We start from the raw sequence: 26471 nt of genomic DNA, 5'->3' as shown, positions 1-26471 counted from the left end.
TATAAGCTTTATACAGGGTAAAATGGATTTATTTAGGGTTTGAACCCCATTGAGAGTTGAACATCAGAGTGTTAAAAATAGGAACAGTTCTGTTAGCTGCTTTCAGTTAAGTTTGCAACTTTGGGGCATGTGGTTCAGACCATGGGTCTGTGCTGGAACAGACTGGAGTGTCTGGCTCAGCAAGACATGGATTCCCAGGCTGACAGGGAAAGCAGGGGCAGAAGTAGGCTTGGCACATCAGTTGGCAGCTTCCAAAGAGTTTCTGTGATCCAACCCTTCACATCTGCTTTTTAGACGATTATGCCAATGTTGATGGGGTACACATGGCCTTTGTGTTGAACGGGTGTTTTGTCCATGGCTGTGTCACCTATTGTTGTGAAAAAGCACAGAACCCTATGGCAGGGACAACTTTGAGATTTCTTTATTACAAGATGCAGCTCAAGACTGACTGTCTGAAAAGACTCGGTTTTGTATTGAGGACTCTCTGGGAGCACGAGTAGGAGGTGATGAAAGAAACAGACAGGGAGCTTGCTGGTTTTTAAACCGAGCCCACTTGTCCCAGCCTCTTGTGCCTAAGGATGCTCTTTTTGAGGCGAGGACAAACACTATCCTCCTGTATTACAAACTTAACCCTGGGAAAAAATCCACTATTATGATTTTACCAACCTGTACTCTTTTGTAAACAAAACCCAATATAGTTTATGGCAAATTTGGACCCCTCAAAAATTATTTTGGAATTGCAAAAGTTAAAGTGTACTCCCTGCAAGGCCTCGTTTTCCCATTGTTACCTGTCAGAGTGGATAGTAGGCTTATGTTCCTGCTATGCTGAACTTCTGCGGAAACAGAGCAGCGGGAGACATGCACCCATACTGATGAGGGGAGGGCCATCCTGGGGACTTGGTGCATGGTGGAATTGAATGCAGCCACAGCAAAGGGATACGAGGTAGCTAAAATCTGTGAAATCTGACATTTTAATGAAAAATTTGACACACTCTTTCAGAGTACATAAAATTACACCTCCACAAGAAACAAGAGGCTTCAGGGTATCCCAACTGGTGCACAGCTGAAGAAAAACAAAATAAGTACGTTAATGATTTCTACCAAAAGAAGGCGTGTGTTTACGCCAACACGAGAGCAGGTTGAACCCCACTAAACGCCAAATAGCTAAACTGTTTTTAAATTTTCTGTGGGGCAAATTCAGCCAAAGAACAAACTTACCCAATACTAGCATCTTGAGAGACCCTGACGAACTCTTTCAGTAGCTGTTTTCCCCCAATTACAAGGTTTCATCCTGTAAGTTTATCAATGATGCACCATCGTACATGTCTTGGAGCATGCAAAAGACTGATACTCGGTCCTGGCAATAACAATGTCTTAATAGAATATCAAGATTGGAAGGGATCTTAGAAGGTCATCTAGTCCAACCACCTGCTCAAAGCAGGACCAATCCCCAGACAACCTATTTCACCACCGCTTAGAATTATACAACCTTCTAATCAGGCTGCAAGAGCAGTGTTTGTACCACAACACTGACTTGGTGATATTTGTGAAAAGGGAGGGTGACTGGAATCCCCCTCTGGGAGATTATTTAGGGGACCTCATGAGCGAGATCCCGCCAGATCAACACATCACCGAGTTTGTGTCGGTAGGCCTGAAAACATATGGATATAAACTGTTGGGAGGAAAAGCTTGAATGAAAGTCAAATGGATTACCCTGAACATAGCAAACTGTGAAAAGATCAACTTTGGCAGTTTGAAAAATCTAGTGCTGGACTATTGCACAGGCCTGAGAGAAAACACCTCCAAAAAATAGAGGTGCAGCAGCCCAATATCGTAAGGAACAAATATCAGTGGCAAATAAAGACAAAACCCCTTAAGAAAACACAGAAAGTCGTTTACCACAAGAGGGTCCTAGGAGAATGGTTGAAAACCCTGCCCTATGGCTTTTGAAAATGGATTCAAGGTGGAAATGCCCATTTTCTGCAATTCTCGTACCAACTGCGGGAAAAGTTACTTTATAAAAAATGTGTTGGATAATGTTGAACAAACGTTTTCTGTTATGCCTGAGAATATTGTGTGGTGTTACAGTTGTTGGCAACCTCTGTATAAAGAACTGCTCTGTTAATATCCCTGTATACATTTTGTGCAGGGGCTGTCTGATGCTTTTGATGATGATTGTTTGTTTCCTACCAATAAAGTAAATATGATTATGGTAGGCGATCTGATGGACTCTGCTTGTGAAAGTAATGAAATCGAGAAAGCCTTTACCAAGTACATGCATCACAGGAACCTGAACATTATGTATATAGTTCAGAATGTATTTTGTGAAGAGGAAAAAAGAGTTGCATGATTAACCTAAACACAAAGTACATGGTTCTGTTAAAATAAAACCCAGGGATAAATTACAGATAGCTATGCTAGCTAAGCAAATGAACCCTGGTAAAGCTCCATTCTTTCTAGAATCTTTTGAGGATGTTACCAAAAGACCTTGTGGCTACCTCGTGCTACCCGAAGCTTATAGACTTAGAACTGGTCTTTTCCCTCCAGTCTGGCTGGCGGTTTATACTTTGAAAAGAACAACAGCCGGGTATAAAAAGAGATGAATTATTGGCAGGCCTCTTTTTAACAGCCAGGGTTGCTAACCAAAAACATGTCTAGCTGCGTGAAGAGAAACTTGGGCCTTTGAAAATTACTTACCAAATCATTCCCGCAGCAAAGGAAGGCTATACTGTGTTCGGCCTCTGATGATTTAGTAATGTCCATCTCAGAAATAGCGTTCAATACCTTAAAAGAAAATGTATCTTTGACACAAAATCAACTGCGCATGCTGAAAAAGAGACACACGCTTATAAAAACTTTGTGTAATAAAAGGGTTTCACTTAAAAGAAAGAAGCATCTGGTGAAGCAGTCTGAGGGGTTTATTGGACCTCTGTTAAGTTTTGCTCTCTCTCTGATAATGGGGCTTTTGACTAATCGATAATGGAGTATGCAGAAAAAATGTACCTGGTTCCCAGCCGCCAGCTGGAGCAATTAAGGACTTTCCTTCCAGTGGAGAAAATATCAGAACGACTGCAATTCGCTTACTGGATGCTGAAATGAAGTCTGTTCTTCAAGGAACTGACTTAGCTGAATAGGAAAAGGCTAAACTTTACAGCGTCGTGCTTCAAAGGTACCGAACATCTGTGAAGTGGAATGATGCGGATAAAGGGGAAATAAGTCTGTTTCTACAGGAACAGAGCGTGACTGCCAACCCTCCAGAAACAACAAAGCCATCAGATTCTGTTGCTTAGGAGATGCTGGATAACATGAATAAGTGTTTTAAGAAAAATGCATTAATATTGTTAAAAAATCTGGACCAGGATAAAAATCTCTCTTTGTGGAATGATAAAGGGGCTTTTATCAACAAAGGCTCTGTAGTTATTGGTTCTAACATACTCGACTTAGTCAAGGCCGTCACCCAGATGTGCTCTGTCCCTAGCAGACTTGTACCTAAAACATGGGATGTGTTTATGAATGCCATGGCAGAACTGAATCTACCATCTTCTGTCATGGGCAATGTGACCAACAGAGATCTTTTGGAATGCCTAAGGCCTCAATTGCCTTCTGAAGAACTTAGAGGAGAGGAAAGTGATCAGGAACAGTCAGCATGGATTCACAAAGGGCAAGTCATGCCTGACTAACTATTTGCTTTCTATGATGAGATAATTGGGTTTCTGGATGAGGGAAAAGCAGTGGATGTGTTATTCCTTGACTTTAGCAAAACTTTTGATATGATCTCCCACAGTATTCTTGCCAGCAAGTTAAAGATGTATGGGCTGGATGAATGGACTATAAGTTGGATAGAAAGCTGGCTAGATTGTCACGCTCAACAGGTAGTGAGCAATAGCTCAATGTCTAGTTGGCAGCCTGTATCAAGTGGGGTGCCCCAAGGATCGGTCCTGGGGCTGGTTTTGTTCAATATCTTCAGTAATGATCTAGAGGATGGTGTGGATTGCACTCTCAGCAAGTTTGCAGATGACACTAAACTTGGAGGAGTGGTAGATGCACTGGAGGGTAGAGACAGGATACAGAGGAACCTAGACAAATTAGAAGATTGGGCCAAAAGAAACCTGATAAGGTTCAACAAGGACAAGTGCAGAGTCCTGCACTTAGGATGGAAGAATCCCATGTACTGCTACAGACTAGGGACCAAATGGCTAGGCAGCACTTCTGCAGAAAAGGACCTAGAGGTTACAGTGGATGAGATTCTGGATATAAGTCAACAGTGTGCCCACATTGCCAAGAAGGCTAACAGCATTTTGGGCTGTATAAGTAGGGGCATGGTCAGAAGATCAAGGGATGTGATCATTCCCCACTATTCAGCATTGATGAAGCCTCAACTGGAGTACTGTGTCCACTTTTGGGCCCCACACTACAAGAAGGTTGCGGAAAAATTGGAAAGAGTCCAGCGGAGGGCAACAAAAATGATTAGGGGGCTGTAGCACATGACTTATGAGGAGAGGCTGAGGGAACTGGGATTGTTTAGTCTACAGAAGAGAAGAATGAGGGGGGATTTGATACCTGCTTTCAACTATCTGAAAGGGGATTTCCAAAGAGGATGGATCTGGACTGTTCTCAGTGGTACGTGATGACAGAACATGCAATAATGGTCTCAAGTTGCAGTGGTGGTGGTTTAGGTTGGATATTAGGAAAAACTATTTCACTAGGAGGATGGTGAAGCACTGGAATGGGTTACCTAGGGAGGTGGTGAAATCTCCTTCCTTAGAGGTTTTTAAGGCCCAGCTTGACAAAGCCCTAGCTGGGGTGATTTAGTTGGGAATTGGTCCTGCTTTGAGCACGGGGTTGGACTAGATGACCTCCTGAGGTCCCTTCCAACCCTGATATTCTATGTCTCTATGATTTTATGACCTCCGACACCGGAGTGGATCAAGAAACAGTGACCTCTTTTTTGTCCTCTAAAAAACAAAAATTGGCTAAAAGATCCCAATGGCTCAGTGTGTGATGTTTTTCATATTCTAAAAATATATATTTAAAATTGGTAATGTTTTGCTTTAAATTGAACATTTTCTATAAGTGTGTGTATGTGTGTGTGTGTACTTTTTCTGAATTTGTCATTGGTTTAAAAAAAACCCAAAAATCTCACCAAACATCAATTGTCTTTAAACCCTTCATCTGGGGTGCTTGTTTGGGTAACATAGTTTTTAAAATCGTTGCAAGATACACATGTCTGGGTTTGCTGAAACACATTTTGCGTAAGTCTAGGTATGCCCGAGAATTTACATTTTGTATTTTTTGTACATCTGGTTGTTTTGCACTAAGTCTTTAGAATATAATTTTAAAATCTGGTGAACAGATAAACCCTTGCTACGATGATGTAAGAAAAACATGCAGTGATAGCCACAGGCGACAGAGAGGTGGTCTTCTAATTGACTAGTATGAAACACAATGTCAATGGCATTTTTGGTTAAAAATTTCATAATGCTTCTAGGAAACAACACTGTTTGGGAGATTCCTGTGAGTCAAAAAACTCTCCACCGTTGTGCTCCACCAGATACAAAGCAAGCCAGTGGTCACCTGGTTGGTTGTGTGGATGCATGTTGACCACCAAACCTAGGGGTCTCTGAGACAGCTTGCCACCAGGGAGCCAATCGCAAGGGAACACATCTAAGAAATTATTTTTTGTGTAAGGGTCCATCGATAAGACAGGTGAGAGCTGCTCGGTGTCCATATTCACATATTGTCAAAAAGAACTGTTAGGATATAGATATTCGGGCCTGTCTGCAAAGGCCTATACTTCAAGAATTTAGGTGTATTCTTATCACTTAGCTAGTTAAAGAGGAATAAAAGAAAGAATCAAAATCATTGTCTATCTGTGTAAGGGCCTTCTCTCACTGTGACAGTCTGAGGCCCTGTTTAGTCATATTGAAATAAGGCAATCTGGGGCTGTTAGGAAGGTGATTCGATATATTATCTCCAGAGAAAGGGAAGAGCCTAGAACATGTAAAAGAAAATGTAGTTTGATAGTTTTCTGTCTGGTAAGAACTCACTTATAAATAGACACAGCGGGAGAACTCTTATGTTTGTGTACATGTAGTTGTAAAACCCGTATGTCTTTATACTTGTAGTTGTGAAATCCTCACTTCTGTATTGTTTTGTATGTTTATTTGCATGGTCTCTGTCTGGTTCTGTGATTGTTTCTGTCTGTTGTATAATTAATTTTGCTGGGTGTAAACTAATTAAGGTGGTGGGATATAATTGGTTAGCTAATCATGTTACAATATGTTGTCTGTTAGAGCTATCCCCCTATTCTATTTTGTTTCTTACAGCTGTCCCCATACTCTATTTTGTTTTTGTTCTCCTCCTGTGGCCGCCCTTCCCTGGCTGTTAAGTTGTTTACCAGGGCCACTGCCCTTCTCAAAGGGAGGGCCCTTAAGTTGTTTAACAAGAGCCATTGCCCTTCTCAAAGGGATGGCCACTTGTGCTGCGTGCTAAATGGGACCACTGCCCTGTTCAAAGGGTTAGTCCTGTTATCACCTCATTGAACCTGGGCTTGGTGTAGGGCATGCAATGTCCAGAGCTGCAAGACCTATTGTGTTTTTAAGATCCTGGGCATGAATCATAGGCCTCATGTGCTTTTGAGTCACCTATTGCACAGGACTCTGCCCAGACATGTTTCTGTGCTTAACCTGCAGTTTTTCCCTGTGCCTCCTCCCCTGTGACAGAGGGAGCCTATCAGGATTACTGGTGGGAAATTGCCTGAGTTTGCCTTTAAAAACAGACATTTTTGAAACAAATATCAGAAAGGTTCCTGCATTGCTGTCTGGTCTGATCAGCCAGGGGTTTTGGGGGGTCCTTTCTCCGCTCTCATTTTATTTTTGAGCGTACTCCCGGTTTTTTAACCCCCCCCCCCCACGAAGAACGAATTGCTACCTGAGAGATCTCCTGATTATTGAGACTGTACCGAGCCCTCCTTGCTTCTTCTGATGTTGCTGCTGCTTCTGCCTTTGTTGCTGCCTTGGGGACTGGTAAGAATCCCTCTGTGAAACTTTCCCTACTTTTATTTTATTATTTTAGCTGCTGGCTCTGTTTCCCCAGCACACACACTCAAGCTAAACCTTGGTTTGTGTCTTAAAACCTCTCTTAAACTCCGCGGCGCTTTGCTGCTAAAAATAAGTTTGTGCCGCTGCTAAGCTCTGCTCCTGTGGGCTTTGCCTCGGGCCTCTCTGCTTTCAGCTATCATCCCTTAGCTTCCTTGGGAGCTGGATCCTAGGCACATACCTCTCTACCCTCTGTAACTTCCCCATAGCATAAGGTGCACCATAGGTTTTGTTTTTTTTAGTTTAATAAGTCATAGTTTGTTAAGACTGTAGAGCTTGTAAGTTCACCTGCCTTGTTATAGTTTACTGTTTTGCTGCTCCGTATAGTTGCTTGTTATAGTTTTGCTTAGAATTGTGATATTTGTTGTTTTGCCTAGTAATTGGTTAAGATAGATAAGGTTTCTGCTGCTTAAATTCGTCTCCCCGCTGTCCCGATCTCTCCCTGAACTTTCCCATGTCTGTTTTTCCCCCGCTCCAATCTCCCCCTCTGCGTACTTCTCCGTGTCGCCCTGTTATAACCCTTTGCTGCTTTTTCCCCCACATCTGCACTCTCTCCGAGCTTCCCAACTCCTTGCTGCTTCCCCCCCCACCATGTCTGCATCACCCTCCGAACTTCCCAACTCCTTGCTGCTTCTCCCCCTGTGAAACTTCCCAAACCCTTTGCCGCTTTTTTTCCTTTGTTTTTGGTGTCCGCTTGTTGCTTAAACCTCTCTCTAGCCCTTCTTTACACTTTTCCGCTGCCCCTCCCCTACCGAAGATCACTATCACGCTGCTCCACTGTCCTTACCCTGCAGGGCATCAGAGTCTCTCGCTGCTTCCAGCCGCACTCTCCTCTCATCAGTTGCCACTAATCATTCACTCCCCTCCCCTCTCCCCTCCTGTTCCTTGACAGATTATCTGCTATCCTAGCCTCACAAATTAAGTCATTACTTTTCTTTTATACAGTTACATTGCATAAATTCACTTATATTCACATTTTACTTGTAATTATAACACCCCATTGGTTGCTTCCACTTTTCTGATATACTTTGTATTTGCATTGATACCATTGTGTTACATTGTGTATAAGGCCACTAACCACTTAATACATTCTATCTAAGATTGTTGACCATTTTACATAGAAGCTACCATTTTATTTTGCATTTCTTTTTGATACGCTTATTGACTGTACTGTATCCCATTGTGCTGAACCCCACTTACTGTACCCCACTGTTAGAACTCCCTACACTGTTCAATAAGAAGAACCCCCCATCATTGTCTATTGTAAACACCCTATACACCCCATCCCATCGTATTTCATTGTTAAATTCCACCCACTTCTTTTTCCCTTTAATAAAGAAATTAATTGGCACCCCACCTGTGTGGTAATTGCTCCCCAAGATCCCATGTACCTGCAGGCAGGGACATATGTTAGGATTAGTTAGGTAAATTTTAGTAGAATGATTTGTTAAGGTATAGCTAAGAATATTACTATATAAATTAGGGGCAATCAGGAAGTAAGTTGGGATTCAAAAATAAGGAAAAAAGAACTTGGATTTAAGCTTGCTGGAACTTCACCCCAATAAACATTGAATTGTTTGCACCTTCGGACTTCGAGTATTGTTGCTCTCTGTTCATGTGAGAAGGACCAGGGAAGTGTGCATCCACAGTACCATGGCTAGCTTTCGGAGCGTTGCATTGTGAGTAGCTATCCCACAGTTCCTGCAGTCTCCACTGCCCATTGGAATTCTGGGTTAAGCTCACAATGCCTGATGGAGCAAAAACATTGTCGCAGGTGGTTTTGGGTACATGGCATCAGTCGACCCTCCCTCCGTGAAAGCAATGGCAGACAATTGTTTTGAGCCTTTTTTCCGTGCCGATGCCATACTGTTTTCAGCAGATGGTGCAGTAGGACTGCTAACCATCATCATCAAACCACCACTTCCACTGTAACTCTGCTCTCCTGCTCTTGTCTCACCATACCACAGCAAGTGTGCAACCTGCTCAGCTCAGCTCACCAACACTGCTGTTGTTGTGTCCTGGTCCTGCTGGCAGCAGATGGTTCAGTAGGTCTGCAAAACTGGTCATCCAGCCACTGATTCTGCTGCAACTCTGCTCTCCTGCTCTTTTCTCGATAGTCAATTTCTCCATGTTGGCTGTCATGGGCTCCTGAATCCACTGCAACTGTGTTCTCCTGATCTCATGAATCCACTTCACAGGTCCTCTCATCTTTCTCTATAAATATCTATTCTCATGACATTCGTCGTCAGCCAGCACTTCTGCTGCAACTCTGCTGTCCTGCAGACGCCATACCAGGGCAAGCATGGAGCCCACTCAGCTCATCATGGCAGTTATAAGCATTGTAAACACCTTGCACATTATCCTGCAGTATATAAAGAACCAGAACCTGCAAAAGCAGGTGAGGAGGCGATGGCAGCGCGGTGACGCGAGTGAGGAGGACGTGGACACAGACTTCTCTCAAAGTACGGGCCCTGGCAATTTGGACATCCTGGTGGTAATGAGGCAAGCTTATGCCATGGAATGCTGATTCTGGGACCGGGAAATAAGCACAGACTGGTGGTACCACATAGTGTTGCAGGTCTGGGATGATTCCCAGTGGCTGCAAAATTTTTGCATGCATAAGGGCACTTTCATGGAACTTGGTATTTACTTTCCCCTGCCTTGAAGCACAAGAATACCAAGATGAGAGCAGCCCTCACAGTTCACAAGCAAGTGGCGATAGCCCTCTGGAAGCTTGCAATGCCACACAGCCGGTGGAAATCATTTTGGAGTGGGTACATCTACTGTGAGGGCTGCACTGATCCAAGTAGCCAATGCAATCACTGAGCTGCTGCTATCAACGGTAGTGACTCTGGGATATGTGCAGGTCATAGTGGATGGTTTTGCTGCAATGGGATTCCCTAACCGTGGTGAAGCGATAGATGGAACGCATATCCCTATCTTGGCACTGGACCACCCTGGAAGCCAGTACATAAATCAAAAGGGGTATTTTTCTATGGTGCTGCAAGCACTGGTGGATCCCAATGGACGTTTCACCAACATCAACATGGGATGGCCAGGAAAGGACGGTCACATCTTCAGGAACTCTGGTCTGTCTGAAAAGCCGCAGCAAAGGACTTACTTTCCAGACCAGAAAATAACTGTTGGGGATTTTGAAATGCCTATAGATATCCTTGGGGACCCAGCCTACCCCTTAATGCCATGGCTCATGAAGCCATACACAGGCACCCTGAACAGTAGTCAGGAGCTATGTAAGTGCAGAATGGTGGTAGAATGTGCATTTGGATGTTTAAAAGCACACTTGCACAGTTTTCTGACTCAGTTAGACCTCAGCGAAACCGATATTCCCATAGTTATGACCGCTTCCTGTGTGCTTGACAATATCTGAGAGTAAGAGGGAGATGTTTATGGCAGGGCAGGAGGTTGAGGCAAATTGCCTGGCCGCTGATTATGCGCAGCCAGACAGCAGGGCGGTTAGAAGAGCACAGCATGGCGTGCTGCACGTCAGAGGAGCTTTGAAAACCAGTTTCATGACTGGCCAGGCTACGGTGTGACAGTTCTGTTTGTTTCTCCTTGATGAAAACCCCCTTGGTTGAGTCTAATTCCCTGTAAGCCAACCACCCTCCCATCCCTCCTTCAATAACAGCTTGCAGAGGCAATAAAGTCATTGTTGTTTCAAATTCAAGCATTCTTTATTAAATTCGTCACACAAAGAGAGGGATAACAGCCAAGGTAGACTGGGAGAGGTGGTGGAGGAGAGGAGAAGGGAAGGAGAACGTCACACTGCACTTCAAAACTCATTGAATGCCAGCTTTCTGTTTACTTGGGCAGGATTCTGGGGTGGAGTGGTTGGGTGACTTGAGGCTCCCTCCCCCCCACTTTCTTGGGTGTCTGAGTGAGGAGGCTATGAAACTTGGAGGAGGGTGGTTGGTTACACAGGAGCTGCAGCGGTGGTCTGAACTCCTGCTGCCCTTCCTGTACTTCAACCATACAGCGGAGCGTATCAGTTTGATCCTCCAGTAGCCTCAGCATTGCTTCCTGCCTCCTCTCATCATGCTGACGCCATCCATCATCTTGCTCCCTTCATCTATCCTCTTGTGTGTCCCTCCTGTCCTTGCATTCATTTTGTCTGCCTCCACCCATTCTGCTGAGCTCTTTCGATGCAGGAGGACTGCATGACCTCAGAGAATATTTCAGTGCAAGCGTGTTTTTTTTCACCTTCTTATCTGTGCTAGCCTCTGGGACAGAGATGATAGGGGGAGCTTTGAAACATTTGCATCTGCGGGAGGAAAAAAAAGGAGACTAGTATTTAAAAAGACACATTTTAGAGAACAATGGGAAGACTCTTTCATGGTGAACCAAGCTGTTAACATTACATAGCACATGTGCTTTCGGTACAAGGTCGCATTTTGCCTCTTATACTGAGGGCCTGCCAGTTTGGTGTGAGAGACCACACACGCAGGGCCGGCAGGCAACAGAATTCAGCTAGCAGGCAGCCATGGTAAGCCACAGTCTTTTGGCTTCTTTAACCTTCATAACGTGTGGGAATGGTTTCAAACAGCAGCACTCGTATTTCCCATATCAAGCACCCGTTGGGTTGGCCATTTAAAATGAGTTGGCCATTTAAAAGGAGGGGCTGCGGTTTTAGGGTTAATGTTCAGCACAAACCCAGCTAACCCCCCAACCACACACACACACTTCTCTAGGATGATCGCTTCACCCCTCTCCACACCACGTGGCTAACAGTGGGGATGATTTTTCAGCCACAAGCAAACAGTCCAACAGGAACAGTCACTTCTGAATTTCCCCTTAATAAAATTCCCCTATTTCAACCAGGTGACCATGAATGATATCACTCTCTTGAGGATAATACAGAGAGACAAAGAACAGATGTTACTTGAATACCAGCAAATACCGGGACCATACGCTGCCCTGCTTTGTTATGCAATGATTCCAGACTATGTGCTACTGGCCTGGCGTGATTAAGTGTCCTACCATGGAGGATGGAATAAGGCTGCCCTCCCCAGAAACCTTTTGCAAAGGCTTTGGAAGTACATCAAGGAGAGCTTCATTGAGATGTCCCTGGAGGATTTCCACCCCATCCCCAGACACGTTAACTGACTTTTCCAGTAGCTGTTCTGGCCACGAATGCGTCCCAAGTCTTCAGGGCAAATTAATCATTAAACACACTTGCTTTTAAACCATGTATTATATTTACAAAGGTACACTCACCAGAGGTCCCTTCTTTGTCTTCAATGTCTGGTACCTGGCCTTGGGTGGGTTAGAAGGGTACTGGCTCCAAGGTGATATACAGTTCCTGATTGTCAGGGAGAACAGTTTCTCCAGTTGCTTGCTGTGTGCTATAATATTCTACTATTCTACTAATATTCTACTATTCAGCTGTTAGTAGGGGGCCCCTGTGCTAGCATACTCAGAACCACTTGCCCAAACTAAAGTTAATATGTAAACCTAGGAATCAGTGATTTCAACTCTGCAGCATGTAACAAGGCTCCAAAAAAAGTCAAAATTAGCTCTGTTATTATACAGCCAACCCACCCAGCCATTCATCTGTCAGCTCACTGGGTTTTGGAAGCCATGTCCCTTGCCTAGTGAGTGCTACCAGCTTGAGGGCGAATCCATCCATCATAAAGTGCCAAGTACAGTTCTACTGTCCTTGAGTCACATAACCAGGATAGAAACACTTTATTACACATGCCCCAATAACAAGGAGACTGTGATTCCCACAGGAGCCAAAGCGACCATTTGGGCAAGCAGTCCCAGGTGGGTGTGACCATGCAGACGTGTTCAGCCCCTGAAGTCCTTTTCCACAGCTCACCACCAGATGTCAGGGTAGAGCTCATTCTGACTCTGCTGACATCTATGTAGGTTCTTTGATAATCCTTCTTAAATATTGGGCAACAGAATTAGACACAGTTACTCAGTAGGGGTAGAATTAGGGCAAACTACAGAAGTAATTTAACCTCCTTCATTATTTCTCTTTTTATGCATCCAAGTATTAATTCTTTTGGCCGTAACATCACACTGGGAGGTCATGTTCAGCTGATTAACCACCATGAGCCCCAAGTCTTTCTAGGGTTGCCAAATGTCTTATTGCACAATCCCAAATACCCATGCCTCTTCCCCAGGGCCATGTCCCTGGATCGCCCCTTCTCTGAGGCCCTGTCCCCACTCAATCCATCCGCCTTCCTCTGTCACTCGCTTTCCCTCACCCTCGCTCACTTTCACCAGGCTTGGGCAGGCAGTTGGGGTATGGGAGGGGATGCGTGCTCTAGGCTGGGAGGTGGGACCAAGAATTTTGGATTGTGGGAAGAGGCTTCATGCTGAGCCTGGAGCAGAAGGTTGGGCTGTAGGAGAGAGTGAGGTATGTGGGCTCCAGGAGGGAACTTGGGTGAGGGAAGGAACAAAGAATTGGGGCAGGGGACTGTGGTGCATGAGGGTATGAGGGATGTAGGGTCTGATAGGGAGTTTGAGTGTGGGATGGAGCTCAGGGCTGGGCAAGGGGTTGAGATGTGGGACGCGGTGAGAGGTGCAGGCTCCAGCTGGGTGGTGCTTACGTCAGGCGGCTCTTGGAAGTGACCATCATGTCTAGCTCCTAGGCTCAGGGATGGCTAGGTGGCTCAGCCTGTAGGTTCTGCCCCCACAGTTCCCATTGGCTGCAGTTCCTCGCCAATGGGAGCTGTGGAGTTTCTGCCCCGGGCAGGGGCAGCGTGCAGAGTTCCCTAGCTGAGCCTTTGTCTAGGAGCCTGCCTGCCCTGCTGCGCTGCCACCTAAAATCTCCTGGACTGGCTTCAGTAGCCTCCAGGAAATTCAACTCGATTGCAAGGGGCTCCTGGCCAATCCAGGAGGGTTGGCAAACCTAAGTCTTTCACAGGGTCACTGCTTCCCAGGATAAGGTCTCCCATCCTATAAGCATGGTCTACATTCTTTGTTCCTAAATACATAACTTCACATTTAGCCATACTAAAACATATATTATATGCTTGTGTCCAGTTTACCAAGTGATCCAGATCATTGTGTATCAGTTACCTGTCCTTTTCATTATCTACGACTCCCCCAGTCTGTTGTAATCTTCAAACCTTATCAGAGATGACTTTGTTTTCTTCCAGGTCTTTGATAAAAAAGGTTAAATAACATAAGGCCAAGAACTGACCCCTGTGGGACCCCACTAGAAACACAGCCACTCAATGATAAATCCCAGTTTACAGTTACATTTTGAGACCTGTGTTGACCTGTAACACTGACCTAATCTGTGTTGCAAGATTAGATTATATATCACATGTTAAGGCATATTAAAATGTTTGAAGATAGCAAAATAGAAGATATCAGAGCTGTAATGCAAGACTTGCTAATAGGTTTACATAATAATCTGTGCATGAACTAATGAAGGCTTGACAATAAGATGAGGTCTAGTGGGTCTGTTAGTAGTTATTATAGCCTGTGTACGAAAGGAGTTAGCATGACAGCTTAACCTAATGTTATAAGATTTAACAATAGTTTACAATAGTAGCTTGGGATACACAAGGACACCATAAGAGTGCATAAATAGGAGGATGTTGTGTTATATGTATTTGTTTTCATATAATTATGCTTGGATTTATTTGGATTTATACTTCTTATTTCTATTTGTCTGATTCACCAGTCTCACTAGATAAAAATCTTAGGTCGTTCCCTGAGAAAGGAACTGGTTATTAGTGACCTATGCAATTTGCACCTTAAACTTATCAGTGGCTCCACTTGTCAGGTAACCACTTTTTAGTCCATAATCACGATGATGCTATTTATCAACAAAACTTATAATTTCACCAAAAAGAGGTATCAAGATAATTAGACAGGATCCATTTTCCATAAAACCATGTTGATTCACATTAATTATATTACACTCTTTAATTCTGTATTAAATGAGTTCCATATTAGAAGTTCTATTATTTTGCCTGAAATCAATGTCAGGCTCACAGGTCTACAATTCCTTAGGTCATGTTGTTCAGCCTTTTCAAATAGTGGCACAACATTAGCTTTCTTCTAGTCTTTTCACTCTTCCCCAGTGTTCAAAGAGTTACTGAAAACCAATATTTATGATTCAGACAGCTTCTTGGCCACTTCTTCTAAAACTCTTGGTTGCAAGTTATCCAGACACACTGATTCTAAAATGTCTAATGGTAGCTGCTGTTTAACATTCTCCTGAGTTTTCTCTTTATCGTCATCCTTGTCCTCATGTGATATGACTACATCATCTGACTTTATCCCAAATATGGAATAAAATATATATAGTGAACACTCCTGTTTTTTTTCTGCATTACTACTGATAATTCCTCCATTTCTGTCCAGTAAATAGACTGATACCATGTTCAGGATTCTTTTTGTTGCTAGTATACTTTAAAAATTGCTTCCAATTGTCCTTAATTCTGCTAGCTATGGATTTCTCCTTGTATGCCTTTGCTTACTTTATCAGTTTTCTACAATTCTTGACTGTTCATATTGTGACAGACCCAGGCCAGTGAGGTACAGGAGTCTGGTCCTATTGGTATCCAGGAGATGGGCAGGTGAAGCCCACCCACTTCTAAAGGACCTCCCCCGAGCCTAAGGGGAGGATCCACAGGTCCATGACACCAAATAAGTACAGGGGACAATTAATGAAAAAACAGGATTGGGAGTGAGGTTATAGGGCTAAACGAAGGGAACCTGATGGGGACACTGAGCAGAGAACCCCAGAAAACGCCCACTGCTCCTCGAAGGCGTCAAGGGAGCCAGTGGATGCCGCCCAGAGGAACTCTGCCTGGATGCGTGAATGGACGGAGGAGCAGAAATAGGCCCCACAGTCGCAGGAAATCCTGTCAGCCAACCTTCTCTCTCTGGTTTTGTAGATGGCTAGTTTGGCCAGGGCCAAGAGGAATTTGATAAGGAGATCCCGCTACTTTGTGGGGCCATGATTGGGAAGTGCATAGATAAAAAGTGAGGGGAAAAGTGCAACCAAAAACGCAATAAGATCTTCAAGAGGAGCCAGAAAAGAGGTTGCAATCTGGCACACTCCAAATAAATGTGCACCAGGGTCTCTGTCACGCCACAAAAAGGGCAAGTGTTGGGGACAGGGGTGAATGGGGCCAAGTACACGCCCATGCTCACAGCCCCGTGAAGGAGCAGCCAACTGACATCCCCGGCAGGCCTCAGACCAGAGCAGAGCTGGCCCACCGGGGCTTCTCACCCTCGAGAGGTGGCAGGAGGTCCCGCCATTTAGTATCAGAGCAGGACACAAGGGTGAGGTAGTAAAGAGTGTGGAGCACAAGCATGTACAGATGTTTCCTTGGCAGGGTCTGGAACAGAACTGGCTGCAGATCGTGCAGCCGCCTCGCAGTAAAACGGTGAGGGGGCGATTGGGTCCATGGAGCAGAGGCCAGATAAAAATGTCCATGGGGCCAGGGGTGGAGGGTGGGCGGGGCATGCCCTCTCGCAGGACCCGGTTGAGGTAGGCCCAAGCAGCGGGCTGTAAAGCGACCTTCACCTCCTAGAGTACACGCTGGGGAGTACGAGGCTGGAGAGCCCCATGTGCTGAGCGAGCATCAGGGGATCCCATCAGTAACAGCAATTGGTACAGATCTGTAACTCAGAAGAGCAAGGAATGGATCTTCCTGCTGTAGGATTTTCTTGGCTATCTGTACAATTCTCTCAGTCTCTCTCTTTTCTTGTGGGTAATGTGGACCACTAATAATATGATCAAAATCATACTTCATTCAGAACAATTTACATCTGCTGCAGTGAACTGTGGTCTGTTGTCTATCACTAGTTCTTCTGAAATATCAAAGTAAGCAAAAGTGCATTTCAGTTTCTCAATAATACTGTGGCACGTTTTGTCTTTCAAGTACATTCCTTCTATAGAGCTGGGAAAATAGTTCACAATGCCTGTGATGTCCTCTGAATTTTGCATAAATCTGCAGCTAGTGTTTTCAATGTCTCTCAGGTAGACTGTTGTTATTAAAGGGTCTTTGTGTTGGGTTGATCTGTTAGTTCTCCAGTATTCACATGCCAATAATTTAGTCGTTATTCTTTCTGTCCACACTGACTGGTTGGCATGTTTGTGGTATTTAGTTAATCCTTAATATCCTTCCTGGATGAGGTTTAGGATTTCTCCTCTTCTTTAGTTTGGAATTATGATACAATTGCCTATAACCATGATTTCATTTGACTCGCTATATTGTCCATGGCTCCACAAATTAGTCTTTTGTCATTTCTATAGTGTCCTTTAGATACTTGGGCCAGCCGCCCCAATGTAACTTAGAACTTCCTGAAGTTGTGTGTCTGTCCAGATTGCTGTTTGTAGTTGGGGTTGTCTTTTATCTGACACTGGTCTGTATGTGTCCATAGCATCCATGTGTATGCCTTTATGTCATCTTTGAGCTCACAGGTAACTTGAGTGTGATTCCAGGGTCTGTGATAGAGTGTCTGCTACTACCAGATTTTCCCAGGAACATATTTATCTATTGGGTTAAACTGCACTAAGCTTATCAAAAGACTTTTTAGCATCTCAGCGGGGCTTGATCCAGGTCTTTCCCACTGATGAGGATTACAAGCAGTTTATGGTCTGTTATCAGTGTAAATAAATCCAATCCACACTGAAATCTGGAAAAGTTCTCACATGCCCATACATGTCCCAGGCACTCCTCTTCAATCTGTGCACATCATTTTTCTGCGTCTATGAGGGTGCAAGAGCCAAATGCAACTAGCTTCCACTCAGAACCATGTTGTTGCATCAATACACCACCCAGGCCAGAGCTGCTTGCATCTCCATGGACCACTGTGGGTTTGTTCACATCACAGCACTTCAGAACCAGAGCCATTTAGATCATTTATTTTATCCTTTCAAGGCAATTTCTTGATTTGGTCCCCATAGCCAAGATGTGTTGGACTTTAACAGTGGTAATTCAGTGGTTTTGTCATTGAAGAAAGGTCTTGTAGGTATCCACTAAGGTAATTTACCATCCCTGGTACATGTCTTAGTTCAGTTACATTTGTTGGTGCATTCAATTCTAAAATTGTTAAAGTAGAATGAATTTATTATAAAAATAGAAAGGATTAAAGAAATGTTGTATGTACCTTTAAGCAGAAATAAGGAATGTTGAAATACAGGTGTCAGGAAAAGAAACATTAAGGTATAAATAATGAGTCCCTTAAGCTAATGGTAGAACATTAGCCGGAGATGTGTAAAAGTTAGTAAGGAAATTGAATATGTATGTATAGCCTCCGGTAAACTTGCCAGTTCTGCTTTCTTTGTCCTCTTGTTAAGTTTGCACCCTTTTTATCTGTATAAAAGAAGCTAGTGTGGGTCTTGCATGGTGCTCATATTATCTGAGTGCATTAGCAGAGCGCTGTGTTAATAAACAGAGTGGGATCCCTAGTTTCTCTGTTATTGGGGCAGGAGGAATAAAGTGTTGTTACCCTGATTATGTGAATCAAGGACAATGAACTGTTTTATGACAGAGATTCTCATCATCATGTAAGTAGCACTAGCTAGACAAGGGACATGGGTTCCAAAACCTTGTGAATTGAGAGCTGTGCTGTGCTGTGCTGTGCTGGATAGATAGGTATTTGTACTTGATGGTATGGGTCCCTTTTGAGGGTCTGAAACACCGCTTGCACTGCTTTTTCTCTTCACTGTTGAATAGCAGAGCTAATTTTGGTTCCATTAAGAGTCTAGTTACAGGCTGCTATGCTGAATTCACTTTGGACCAGTGGTGCATCAGCACTGGGGCTCCCCTACTATGAGCTGAAATCACCGAGTGCTGTTTTAACTAGTGGGGAAGCCTGAAGATTTATTGCTAAGTGGCTGGTAGAGCAGAGCAGCTTGCTGGGTGGTTTGTGCAGCCCACAGGATGATGAGCAGAGCGGAGAAGTTTATGGGACAGCTAGAGTGGCTCACAAGACAGCTGGAGAAGTGGAGTGGCTGGTGGAGTAGAGCAGCTTGTGGTGAAGGCTGCAGCAGAGAGGTGGGGCAGTAGGCCTCACAGCACGTAAGGTGCCCCTTAATACCTGTGTGCCCCTTTCTCCCTCCCCCCACATTTCCACCTAGGCTGGGTGGGGGGTAAGACTCTACAGATAAGCTTTTTAACTCTGGGGCCGTACTGACCAGGGACAGAGACTTTTGGGTGATTCTTAGGTTGCTGGACTCAAGAGACTTTTGGGGTGGGTTTTTTGCTCATGGTTTGTGTTATGAATCCTGTTTGTGATGTTTTCCCAATTTAATGCTGATGTCATTTACCTCATGTTGTTAAACATTTTCTGCTACACTCAGACTCTGTGCTTGTGAGAGGGGAAGTATTGCCTCTTAGAGGCACCCAGGGGATGGTATGTAATTGTCCCAGGTCACCGGGTGGGGCTCAATCCAGTTTTGCATTGCGTTATTGAAACGGAACCCCTAGATACTGAACCCGAACCTTGTTGCTGCCAACTCAGAAGGGTTACAGATATATGTGGGCAGAAGGGTTACAGATATATGTGCAAAGGTATATTTTTCCAGCTATCTGTTTAGTGGTTCCACATCTGCAGAGGCTGCTGTGCAGCAATTATTCTACCTAAAAGCTAAAATAACTGTTTCACCTAAAGCAACAGAGAGTCCTGTGGCACCTTTAAAACTAACAGATGTATTGGAGCATAAGCTCTCGTGGGTGAATACCCACTTCGTCAGACATCTGATGGGAAAAATGCTAATGGAATAGGCCATTAGTATATTGTGTTGAAGCAGGTCACAAGCCTTATCAAATGCTCTGATGGTCTGTGTATGGTTCACAGGCCATAGGTTGGGCACCCCGATCTACACTGTCCAGCAGTTTGGACCATGGGGGGTGTGAATAGCAATGTGCACCGAAATGCTGCACTGTAACTCGCTTGTGTGGATGCTGCAGGTGCAGCCCATAAGGTTCCTAGTTTGCCTTCATGTAATCCTCTTCAAACAGAACTACATTTGTGTGAAGAAGGAACCTGCTAGGTCAAGTCCCTGGTATCTACACGAGAGAGTTATAGAGCAGCATTTTAGTGAGCCTTGAAGTCAGACCTGCAGGACAGTATAAATGTAGCCTAAGATTCCAGCTAGGAAGTGCTGTCAGTAACCTGCTAAGGCAAGGGGAACCCTGAGAGAGCAGGAGAAAGACAGCAAAAGCTCTCCAGGCAGGGAGGCTTGAGAGCAGGAAGAGAAAGATTTGCTTGTTGGATTTTAATATGGGACTCTGAGTTTTATTTTTAGTTTATATTTGGTGAATAAACCCAAGCCCCAAGGAGGGGTATTTTGACCTCAGAAAAAGAGTGTGGAGTCTGCATAAGGGGCTCTTATGGGGGAAACAGAGGCAGATGTTTCAGGGTGACTTCTGGCCATGAGGGGTTGCTCACAATGTGGCTTCCCTTGTTACAGTGAGGAATAAAAAAGAGAAGATTATGAATGAAATTCTGCCCTCAGTAATGCACATGCAGTCCCAGTGAGATTGCACAGATGTAAAGAAGATGTCAAACATGCCTGTTATATTTGCTAAACTGAACTTGAAAATGTGCTTGGTTTTTTTAGGTTAGCCAATGTATCAAATCAAGTGAAATGTATGAACAGAAAATATGAAACCTAATAATCAAGGTGGAATATATGGAGTCAACCAGTGTTTCTTACATGGAGTTGGACTTTCAGTTACTGAAACTGGAAATCGGTGAAATGGAGAGACTGGTCACTCAGCTGAAATCCACACTTGTTGGAAGCAATGTGATTGTTGAATAACTATATATGGAGGTAGAGTATGAGAGTTATTCTCCCATTCAGAAACATTCAGTTCTGTTACACCAGTCAAATTTGGAGTGCCTCTACTATTGTCAGTGGAGTTACTCTGGATATAAATCAGTGTCAATTAAAGCAAATCTAAGCCGTGAGCATGTTAGCATGTTTCTTCATATGTGACAGAAAATGGCCATTTTTATCATTTGTGTGACTGAAAGCTAAAGTTCTTGGATGCTGCTATATTAAATAAATATATTGTCTACATTATTATAATATTGATTTATGGGCACCCATGCCTGAAAGCTTCTGTGCTCCAGCAAATATAATTAAAAACTTAACTTATTAGGGTAGTGACCCAATCAATATAAAATCAAGAACCCCTTCCCAAGATTCAATAAATCAGATTGTCAAATTTATTATCACTCACTCACCTCAGTGAATAATTGCTTTTGATGGTAAGTAAAATATCATTAGTTTCTTCACTGTCTTCTTCAGCATTAAATAAGTAGATTATTAATCTGGGCAGGTAAACTTTCAAGACACGTCTGCAAGGCTGAACTCGTTTACAGGTAACAGCTAATAATCAAGTAAGCCTTATTGGGCATTTTTGGGTGATCTTTAGCATTATGGTACATGACTGAGGGCTAAAATCAGAAACATTTTCTTGTAGTTACACACATGTGCTTGAGATCAGATGTTCATGCTAAAACTTATTCTTGGGAACATTTCCTAAATCTTGTTCTCCAGCACCTTTTTTGGAATGATAAATCCAGTCTAAAATGTTTGTGAAATAAAGTTGACTGCAATTTAAAGTCATGCTGAATTTTTATTTCTCTAGATCAAGAATCTGACTCTCATGGTAAATGATCTGGAATTATTGGACAAAAACAATATCCTTGCAATCCATCAAGAAATTGTGGCTCTCCAGAATTGATTGAAGGAATGTGAAAAACAGAAATCAAACCATAATACCCTCCTATTTCCCACCAGGTAAGCATTCCGGGTATAAATCACATGAGAAGGGATGGGAAAAGTAGGAAGAAGACTGAGTTAAATGAAATAACAATAAATCACAGGTCTTGGAAAATTTGCCAGACGTACTAACTTTTCAGCAAGAGGCTGATATGAAAGATGAGGACAGGAAACAAACACTTTCACATACTCTTCCTGTTTTTCAAGTGGAAAAAGTTGGAAAATAGTACAAAAGTATGAAAAGTAATGTTTTGCCCTTCATCCAAACTCTCTTAGAACCTCAGTACCAGCAATATTTGAAACAAATCACACATTTAGAGAAGCAGTAATATCCATTTAATTTTGAAATAAGGTTGCTGTGAGTTAAGTTCAGTAATAGATTCAATATGTCGACAGTTAAGAACAAACCATAATGCCAGAGGTAGCAATACACAATAGATATGTAAGGCAAATGGCTCAAATTGATTTATGGAGTTGACAGGTTGCAAGCCACTTTGCATCATCATCTGCATTATCTTTCTTGCACTGCATTAGCTGAAGTATGAGCACCTCCAAACATCAGTATATGTGCCAAGTACTGAGGCCATGTTCTTAGCCATGCTAATTGCCATTTGCAGAGCTACAGCTCCCTGCTTGCATTGTGTGCTATATCCGGAAATGAAGTCTCAGGTCCCATTCCTAGTCAGTAAAGCACTTAAACACATGTTTAAATGCTTTGCTGAATCTGAGCATGGTAGTGTGTTTCAGCGAGGGAGCAAAAATGAGAGCTACACTATTTTCTAGAAGAGTGTCCCCAGAGGAGAAAATTGATCAGGGGGAAGTTACAGTAGCACAGAATGGCTGTAACCTCTGCTGTGGCCAACAAAGTACAACGGATGGCTGGTGCTGACCAAGAAGGGGCTTGACGTGAGTGGCCGAGGGGGTGGAGGGGAGGCAGCAATTCAACACAATCACTCTGCAGCTTCTATCAGCAGGGCTGCATAGAAACCCTGGTAAGAAATGAAATCTGCTTCCCACCCCCGGCAGTGAGGGCAGTAAGTGAATTCCTCATCCCCACAAGCTTTGGCACCAGGGGTCAGGCTGGGGAAGAGAGGTGTGGAAAAAGAGATACACTGTCTTTCTTCTGTTATATTTTAATGAGTCTGCCCATGCATGACCATGTGTCTGTGAAACTTCGCAGCTGAATTAAATGTGATTTAGGGATGGTTCTGAACTGCCACCTTTCAACCAGATTGGAGTCTAGAACTTGAAATACCAGGAAAGCTGTTGGATGCACACATTCACAGTTCCTGTTTGGCCCTGGTTGTAGAGCTATCTCCTGAAACCCCACTCATCCCCTGCTCATGAACTCCTCCCAAGCACCCCCTCATGGTCTGAGTGGTCCTGCATCAGCCTGCCATCCATCTCTCCCTCCTTTTACATATCCTGCTTTCTTTATATGTGTCAGTCTTCCTTAGATCATAGGGTCTTTGTATTAGGGAATGTCCTTACTTTTTCTGTCTTGTAAAGCAGACACTATTAACACTGAACAGATAAACAATAGATACATACCAAAAACAAACAAACACAAAAATCCATTGTCATAAAGACTGTTCTCATCAGTAAAGGAAGCTATACAAATTAGGAAATGCACAAAGGACCAAAAGGCTGCAAAGTGAAGCATTCTCAAGTTAGGCAGGAATCCTACAGGCAACAGACTCCTTCAGTGCACAGCCCCAGAGAAGAAAACGCTATGCACTGAATAAGGAAGGGGACCTGTGAAAAAAAAATGGGATCATGTAATTAAAGTCTGCATCATCCTGCAAATGCACAAGAGGACTGAATTAAAGGTGCCAGGGCAACACTTATTTGGACATTTGCTAACCTGAGAATGATTAACTTTGTAACCTATTAATCCTTTTTAAAAACCTTGGCTTTGTATTTCCTAATTCTTTTATTGATGAAAGCAAACTTAAGTAATGTTAAATGAAGAGTTTTCTGTTAATTTCCTTTGTTTTTTTAATAGAAAGAAAATATTTTATATATGTGCTGTTCAAACAATGACGCTCTTACTCATGTGCTGTTTCAGTATATATTTTATTGCCATTGTTATCTTTGTGAAAATCCCAGTTTCACTACTCAGTGCTGTGTTGATCAGAGTATTGAAAGTAATTAAATTAAACTGTATTAAAACAAAGCTCATTTTATTCAACTTCAGTTTCAGTGAAAGTTCTAAGCTATAACCCTGAATGTGCAAGAAGCAGATAAACAATATCCAAGAAAAAGAGCTGGAATTTTTCATCTTATTTTCACCTAGTCCTTACTTACTAAGGAAAGTAGCAAACAATTGCCCTTTGAAAAGAAACACTGCACCGCACCACATCACAAACCCAAGTGAGCACAGCAGGAGGCTATCCTGGTTATCCAAATCTGCCTCTGTTTCATTACAAACTTCCTTTCTGTGATGATGTTCTGGTAATAAGGGGGGAATCAGTTGTCAAAGGTAGTTGTTGCCATGGCAGGCAGGTTGCTAGTCATTCTCCAAAAGTATGGAAATGAATTGGAGGGAGGGAGTGCTGAGTGGTGCATTATCCCTGAGGTCACAATGCTACTGCTCAGGCAAAACCAGTGGGCAGCAAACGTGTGGTATGTTTGTGCGGGGCGGGGGACAGGCTTTCCAGTGTTCCTGTTTTCACAAATTTCCTAAAGAAGCCAACAACATAACTACACAGAATACACATTAATGATGATTTCACATACATCATAATTAGTCACTGAAATTTGATTCAAGTCCCACATGGCATATTTAGAAACAAGAGTTACAAAAAAGGAGAGACCTTATAAATATTAAAATTTTGATGCTCTGGTGTACTTGTGGTTGTGTTAAAATTGAATACTGTGACTTCAAATTTTGGGCAGAGTTCCTGGGCATCCTTGCATGCTAGGGAACTCAGTAGGGCAGCACACAATTGGGGATTAGCAGCAGCCAGTCAGCAGGTACCCAGTGCATGTGCCTTTCTGTTATAGGCATTAACCTACGTTCTCTCCCTCTGATTTTTGGGTTCTTCCATGTTATTGTTCTGGCTCCTAATAAGCAAATAAGCCAGACATTGCAAACTTCCAGCAAGAGTATTTTATGATTTCTCTAACTTCCCTCCATATGTGCCAGAAAACATAAAAGACACAATCTCATAAAAAATAAAATAAAATAATGAAGCCATATGTCCTTTTGAAACAAAAAATGGAACCATTTCATTCTGATAAGGTTGATCTTACTGAAGCACTTCACCTCTCCTTTCCCTTTCATGGGGAGGAGCCTAAATTAGGTTTCCCTAAGTCTATTATTGGAATAGTGAAGCAAAGCCTCACGAGAAGCCAAGTAGCTCAGAAAGAATGGTATAATCACAATACAATACAATCCTGTTTATCTGACCCTCTATTATCCCGTTCTCAGTATTAACCCAACATCTTGCACACACGGGTGCAGAAGAGTGCAGTCTCTCCTATGGTTACTAGATGGCGATGCAGCCTCACACTTTCCCATTCATACCATTATCCGACATCTTGGTTAACCAATTTGGCCCTGGTCCCAATTTGATGGCATAAATGGGTTTCTACTCTTCTTGTGGGTGATCAGTTGATGCATGTGATCCGCTGCTGGAATTATTCCTTGTGGAAAAGTACAAATTGCAAAATTGATTGGAGGGGCCTTCTGAGATGGTGGGGAGGGATCATGCTGTTACCTGCAATGTACACAGGCCCCACAGCAGGAATAACTCGGGCTGTGCATATAAACAGGTTAAAAGTGCATCACAATAGTGAAGCCATTGTCAAGACGATATTCTGTGCAGAGGATTGAAAGACAGCCCCTGTTACTGATCTGAGGCCTGAATGCCATAGGGATATCCCACTCGAGAGCATTGAGGTGTGTGAAGAGGTCACCATAACTGAAAAGACAGAGGTCATGGCTGTGCTGCAAATTCACTGGCAGGTATTACCAAGCAGGTCAGGCTAGGCTCATAAAAGTTGCCAAAGATTAACACTGTGGGATCACAACCTGCATCCAGCAAAGCATACCACAGAACTGGTACAATGCAGCAGCAAGTCCATAAGGAGATGGCAAGCCTGCTGGACAGGGAATAATTAAAGTGTCAAACAGTCCTTGGGACGAGGAGGTCGTTTTGCTGATGTTTAGAGGGAGCTCCTCCTGAGTTTGGGGTCAGAATGGAAGAAAGCGCAAAGGGGCTTGTTTGAAGATTTAACAAGGGAATGATGGAGGCTGGCATCATGGGCCATGTAACTGTGAACATTCTGTGGCCTTAGACCAGGGGTGGGCAAGCTGTCCCGTCTGCAAGCGCTGCCTCTGAAGATCCCATTAGCTATGATTCCCAGCCAATGGGAGCTGCAGGTGCGGTGCTTTGAGCATGGGCAGCGTGTGGAGCCTCCTGGCTTTTCCCTATGCATAGAAGCCGGATTGGGAATGTGCTGCTGCTTCTGGGAGCCACACGGAGACATGGAACTCACGTTTTTGTCGCTCTTATCTGGACTCTATGCAATTTGTCCACATCTTTCCTGATAAGCGGTGCTCAGAACTGGACACAATACTCCAGTTGAGGCCCAATCAGCGCGGAGTAGAGCAGAAGAATTACTTCTTGTGTCTT

The 26471-nt window shown here is 43.5% G+C and overlaps 1 pseudogene; it reads left to right on the top strand.

The window, feature by feature from the left end:
* Positions 1 to 1600: 1600 nt before the first annotated feature.
* Positions 1601 to 26471, top strand: part of LOC115644496 — an 80252-nt pseudogene continuing 55381 nt past the window's right edge.

This window comes from Gopherus evgoodei, chromosome 1 (assembly GCF_007399415.2).
Source record: "Gopherus evgoodei ecotype Sinaloan lineage chromosome 1, rGopEvg1_v1.p, whole genome shotgun sequence".
Taxonomy (NCBI): Eukaryota; Metazoa; Chordata; order Testudines; family Testudinidae; genus Gopherus; species Gopherus evgoodei.
Note: the sequence above shows the minus strand (reverse complement) of the source record. Positions and strands in the feature narration are given on the sequence as shown.